The sequence below is a fragment of the Punica granatum genome, chromosome 2 (genome assembly GCF_007655135.1).
Source record: "Punica granatum isolate Tunisia-2019 chromosome 2, ASM765513v2, whole genome shotgun sequence".
Taxonomy (NCBI): Eukaryota; Viridiplantae; Streptophyta; class Magnoliopsida; order Myrtales; family Lythraceae; genus Punica; species Punica granatum.
In genome coordinates, this window is record NC_045128.1 from 16,998,852 (window position 1) to 17,006,117 (window position 7,266).

Below are 7,266 nucleotides of genomic sequence, written 5' to 3' on the forward strand. Positions count from 1 at the left end.
GGGCCTAACTAGAGTTGCACTTTTAGTTACCTCGGAACTGGACCAGGCCACTCATGGCCCCGATTAACATAAGGCGCACTCTTGGCTGTCTCGAAACTGAATATGCGTGGTGTGAGCCCATACAAGCGCGCAGAAGTATAACCCGCTCTGATACCATTTTAAATTTCCAATGGGCTTATATGGACCTTGGTGCATATCCACTTAAAAGTTCAAGTTGATAAGTGGTGGTACCCAAATCTCATTTAAACCAATGGATTTTGATTAATCTTTTCTATGTTAGATTAATATCCTCAACACTCGTCCTCACGTGCAACGTGTGGTCTATTTCTGACTACACGTTGTCACGTGCCCTTAAACACCCGCCCTCAACAATTGACCCCAAGTCAGGCTCTTCTTCCATGCTCGAGCGAGGGGGGACTAACATGAGGCGCACTTTGGCTGCACTCGACATACTGGGCCTGGCGTGGTGTGAGTCAACGTGGGCATGAAGCGTAACCTGTTCTGATACCATATTAAATTTCTATTGGGTTTATACGAGCTCGGACTAATATCCACTTAAAAGCTAAGTAAATAAAGGAAAAGTTAAGTTAAGTAAAGAATATGGGAAGCCCATTGATAAGAATTGAATCCGGACCTTTTTGGTTCAAGTGAGGATTTGTGTCACTATACATCACATCTCTTTCTCAACTAGAAGACCTTTGTTCATGCCAAAAATTTCTGGTTTGCAACTGGATATATGACTGGATTTATCAATTCATATCTATATCTATATCTATATCTATATGTATACATAATATAAAGGGAACTGTGGTGGATTTAGCCAGATGGCCTAAGAATGCTCAGTTGCTAAATGAAATTTTTTCGGTATTCTGAGTTTTTTTTTAAACATATTTTTCAATTATTTTGGTAGGTAGTTTTAATTTTTTTTAAAAGCATATATACATGTATTTTTGGACTGGTCTTTATTTTTTTTGAATTTTTTTGAAAACATAGTTTTTAATTTTTTTTAAAAATATATAGATATAAACTTGTGTAACCAGTCATTTTCTCGATTATTTGAGCTTTATATAAAAAGGATTTATTCAATTTTTAATTTTAAGTTTTTTAAAGCATATAAATATAGATTTATGGAATCAATAGTTAATCTCTCAAATTTTAACTTTCGTAGAAAATGAACTTTAATTTTATTTTAAAATATATATATATATATATATATATATATATATGTGACAATAGTCATTATTATGTTAGTTTTTCTTTCAATTTTTTCAAATTAAAAATATTTTATGAAAAGATTCCAATAAAACAAATTCTGTAAAACCATATTTACCTTTAAAAAAGCAAACCAAATCATATATATATATATATATATATATTAAAGATATAGATATGATATATTATCTATATATCAATAGTGTTTGTACCACACATAAAATGTGACCAATCTAATTTTGAAAAATTTTGCCGCTACTGAACACAAGTTCTTCAATTTTTCGTGCGCACGTGAGCTTACTTTAACAACCTCTAAAAACGGGTCCTTGACAGGCCCGAGAAAGGAGCCGGCTTCGCAGTGACCAGTGAGCTATGCTAGGCTGCATTATCTTTCAAGCCTGAACCTTTTAGGGGCTGATTGTGCACATAACCTAACCTGCTTCGAGGCATGCTGTCGATGTCTGAGCTTCTCATTTTTCATTTTGCATTTCAGCTTCCAACCAAAATTTTGATTGCGACTGTCTCGCCCATAGCGGTCACACGTGCATTAATATCGTCCGGGCTTGTGGCGGGCGACACCGCCATCTTCTTTGGCCAAAAAGGTTGTCGCCTCCAATCTATCTCATGTTTACTTGAGCCAACTTCTGCCGCTCCTCATGAACGAAAATAAAATAATTTTTATTCGGTGCCCGCATAGTTTATGTGCTGAGGATGCTGGGTATTATTGTGCTGAATTCGGGATTGGGGCCGTCAAAAGCTGGTGAGCTTCCTCTTTTTCTTATTGTATCGTGCTCTTGGCCACAACTTCAATTTGCTTGTGCAAAACGAGTAGATCGAGAAAATAGTCGAGTTCATCCCGAAGACCCCTGTGCTTTTAGTAATCCTCCTATCGCCTCTCTTGTTTGTGTAGACAAATCTCTAATTTGAGTTGGTATAACCTCATGAGATTTGAGTTGGTATAACCTCATCTCATTGCCCCTGCAAAAACCGCTACTTTAAATCGTCCCATAATACTTTAGCATCCTCAGCATAGATACTAGCTTGCAAATCCTTTCCCATAGTTGAAAATCCATGTGATAAACATGGGATTTTCAAATGCTCCACTTCTCCGCATAAAGTATACCTTCCTTCGGCTGCTTAATCGTGCCGGTGATAAATGCCATCTTGCTCTCGCGCATAACACATTACGCATCAACATGACTGAGTAATATAGTTATTGGCGTTTAAAAGGCAACAGATGAGAGAGTTTCCTGAAATATTGGAGAATCGAAGGTGAAGGCAGACGTCATTTTGGATGGTCGTGGTGAAAACTTAATCAATCTCAAGTCAAAACTCCAATGTCATGTAAAATTCTGGAAAACAGAACTTCATTCAGTAAAGAAGTTTATACGAAGTACAACTTCAGCAAAGTCTTAAGGAAAGAGAAACAGAAATCCTCGGAGATGGTAGAGATTTACAGGATAAGAGAAACTATTGGATCTAATTTAATGCCAGATAAACTTCAATAAGAATACTTCTTAAAAAGTGAAAATTGTAGATGCCAATCCGAGAATGCATGTCACCATGTGTCGGATGACTGAGTTTCCTTATTAAATAGCAAGAGTCTAGTTATTCAATAAGAAATTTATTATTTTTAAATAAAACAAAACACTTACTATATGACAATAAACTTCTTGTTATTTTATAATAAGATGATACTTTATTTTGTAAGAAACTTAATAGTTTGAATACAATAAGGTAATGTTATGCGGTCGGGTTAAGGGCTAAAAATCCTTATCTTATATTTGGGACACACAAGGATTAGAATTGGGATTAAAAGTAGGATAAATTTTTGATGAAATTTTTTCTTATTGCGGGGTGGGATAAAAAGGCAGATTAGGATTACAATATATATGAAATGACAAAACTACCCTTGGTTTGACTTTGATTTTTCCAATTATGCCATTTGAAGGTTTAAGGCAAGGTTAACATGATAGGGCAAAGGTGGCGGCCCGACACCAGCCACCACCACATGGGCGAGGTTGCCAGTGACTTCTCCTAGTCGGCTTCAGGATGCCACCGCTCGAAATTTCACCAAAAGACAAAAAGAATGAGGAAGAGACGAGATTAGGGTTGTGGTGGCTTGAAACCGACCATCGCTGCCCAATAGTGGTCTCCGATGACCTCTGTGGTCACCGGAGAACTCGATTAAGGAAACAAATCGGCAACAAGTGAGTTCACATGACTATAACTATAATGGGCAAGCAGCCACCGGAAATAGGATGTTCAAGTTACGGGGACAAAGTTGGAAATTCATCTTGAAATAAGAAAGGAAGAAGTGAGGTGAAACTGCAGCTAGGGATGTGGACGGGTACCGAGTATATCCGGAACCGGTCAGAACCTATCCGTTAGGGTAGAGTCCAAGTAGCTCGTATTGAAAATATGGTAGGTTCCGGATATTAAAATCAGAAACTGGTGAAAATCGATTCTAGTTCCAGATCCTACAGACAAGATACCCGAAATCGGTTATCTCAGAATAGAGGCACTTTGTTGTATGAGATCGTATTATGAATAGTTAATTTTATCGATGGATTGATTAGACATATTATTTTTTATTATTGTGAATTAATCTAAATTTTGTTGATATTCTATTTGGCGTAATTACTGATTATGTATGTGACATTTTCGGTTTTATTTAGCGAGAAAAAAAAATTACAGATTCCAACACGGTACCCGGAACCTGTGGTATAATATAAGTTCCGGGTAGGTTTCGGCTCCAGGATTCAACAAGGTAGGATCCTGTTCCAAAATTTTGAAATCTATCCCTTACAAAATAGGATCCGGGTATGGTGAAAAATACAATGTGTTTGAAACCAATCACCCCTAGCTGCAGCATTGTCAGTGTCGGTGGGGTGAAGGGAGGGAAATCGGTCAGCGCCAAAAGGTCAACATAAGATCTCCCGCCAAAATCCGCACTTTGGGCCTCTCTGTCTTCATTCTACGACATCAATGTTCTTTGCCTTCTTTTCTCCCTCTCTTATATTTATTTTTACAATAATTTTTCCTTTTTCTGCTGAGGAATCATTGTTCAGTTGTGATCTTCTTTAATCAGAGGAAGGAAGGTTGCATGGCTGAAATTGACCGACACCCCTATTACATATTGTGAATAATATTGGCTGTGACTTAATTAGGTCTGTATATCTTGTAAATGCATTCATAGATATAACAAAAGTGTCCCGATACACAATGAGCTATATACAAGGTAAGAGTATCCTAGAGATACCGAAATACACTCCATCATCTGTTGGGGGCGTAAACACTAACAGATTGCACAATATGATTGAAAGAGGGACACCGATAAATTCTTGGTTAAGATATCAATTAGCTAATATGCGTTGGTACATAACGTACAAGGAGGTCCCCACATTGGAGTTGCTTGCGAACGAAGTGATAGTCCACCGCTATGTGTTTGGACGCTGATGCTGAATCGAATTAGCCGCAAGATATGTTGCACTTATATTGTCACGACAGGCAATAATGGGACTTGGTGAGTAGCGATCAATGTCCTGAATAAGCTAACGAAGCCAGAGCGTCTCAGCAACAGCATAAGCTAAGGCACACTATTTGGCCTTAGTCGAACTCTTGGACACAATGGGTTGTTTCTTGGAGCGCCAGGAGATTAGATTCAGTCCAACGAACAATGCATATCCCATGGTCGATCATTTAGTATCTAGGCAGCCAGCCCAGTTGGCATCAGTGTAGGCAGCGATTTGTAGATCAAAAGATCGACTTAGACTGAGATCGTGTGAGATTTGTGCCCCGAAGATAGCGTATAATTCTTTTCGCAGTCTGAAAGTGATCCGTTCGTGGTGTATGCATAACTTGGCTAATCAAATTGACAACAAAACAATTGTTAGGTCTAGTAATTGTTATGTACTGTAGTGCACCGATGATGCTCATGTATTCAGTAAAGTCAAGTAATAACTCGCCATCGGTCAAAGACAGATTACGATGGGACGGTAAAGGTGTTGTAACTGCAACTGAGTTTTCAAGACCAAATCTAGCAAGGACATCTAAAATGTATTTTTGCTAGGACAAGAAAGGGTATCTGAGTGACGCTTGACCTGAACTCCAAGGAAAAAATGTAAAGGACCTAGATCTGTCATGGCAGTAAGCACCTCGTTTCGGCTCGGGCTAGGTCTACCTTTCAGGAAGCACATTGAATCAGAGATTGGATGAAAGCACCTCGAGATCGCATGTCAAAAGACAAACTTTCGAGATTAAATTGATAAGTTCTCGAGTGGTGAGTATTTGATTTTGATTATCCATGCCTATTTTCAAAATTTGTATGAGTTAAATGGCAATATTTCTTTTTCCGGAGACATGCGTGTAAAATGAATTTCGAAGCGTGACGCTTACTCTTCGAAGAGCTTGTTTTAAACCAAATTACTCGTATTTTCATGTAAAAAGGCACGATCAATTTTCTATAATTAAAACCCTTTGATTCATATATTTTATCCAACAAGGTAAGGGTTCGAGACGAAGAAGAACGATATTTCCATGTAGCGAAAATATTCAAGAAAGTATTTTCTAAACTCGTTGATATTTTCTGATAATTTTTCTTCGCTCAAATGTGCTTCAAAATTCCGAAAATGGTGAAAATACAATGTTTTTGAAAGTTTGAGGGCATATATGTTATTTTTGCTACACCAAACCAATTTAGTTCAACTGGTTCAAGTCAGCTCCCACCGATGTGGAATTTTAGGACATGGGCGCGGTTAGTTCCCGTGTCCCTGTACAGAGGCACGGGTACTAATTGGGACACGCCCACGGGCCAACTATCCCAACAGACAAGTTCGGACAACTGGATCCATCCGGAGCTCTCAGATTGTAATAAAGTAAATTACATTTTCATCCCTAAACTGTCAATATTTGTAAAACGACCCCCGATTCCCTTATGCCTATAAATAGGAGTTCATTTTCAGCATTAGAGGACTTTTGGCAATTCATGTGTTGAAACTCAGCCAAAATTACAACAAAATCTCTAATAATGCTTATAGTTCATAGATATTAGTAAGATTTAGTGAGTTTGAGTGTGATTTCCATCGATTCTGAGTTCGTGAGTCCGAGCCGTGCCGAACTATAGTGAAAGGGGCATCTTTTCACCCCTGTCCAGAACCAAGCTCCCATCTTGGTCAATTTGTGCTTAATTAGGATAATTATGTGTAGATTAGATTACTATGTTGGTAAATTATGTGATTTAGAGCCTAATTAGGATTAATTGAGTAGTATCTTTCTCAATTAGGATCAAACTTGGCTAATTAATCTTGACTGTACTCGAGAAAGACTAATTGCATATTAATTGGACATGATATGGAGTTAATTGAGTTGATCCCTTTGTAATTAGGTGTAATTAGCTGAAATTAGCTTGTTAAATCGTGCTTAATTGCTCATGATAGAGTACTGATCGAGTGATGATTTGGTCTAATTTAGGATCAATTAGGTTTAATAGGCTTAAATCATGTGTAATTGGCTTAATTATGAACTTGACTACGTGTGATTATGCTTGAATTAGCTTAATAAGCAGTAATTAGCATGAAATTGGACTTTGTAACATTTTGGGATTTTTTGTAAAATAGGCTGAGATGAGTCATTTTGATGATTGGTTGCTTGATTGGGTCTAATCGTGTGTAATTAGCTTCCCATTGATTCAAACCTTGCTTAATCTTGCTTAATTGTTGTACGAACCCGAATGTGTTTCTCGTCGGAGCCCGCATGCGCGCTTTTGGATCACGCGGCTTGGTAGTGTCCACCTTCCTAGGGATGCGAAACGGACACGCGTAAGAAGGAGTTGCCACTTACCATTTTACGACCCGAAGGTCGAGGTCCGGTAAGTTACCCGGGTCTAGGGGTAGTGATACACCTAGTTTTGCTAAGGCATTGGTCTGTACGAAACCGAAAAGTCCGAGTTCGAGGGTTCATGTTACGTGCAGACCTATATCTCGCACGCCCTTTTCGGTACTTTGGTTTGTTAGGCTTGCAATTTTATTTCATTTATCGAGTGAATTAAGCTGT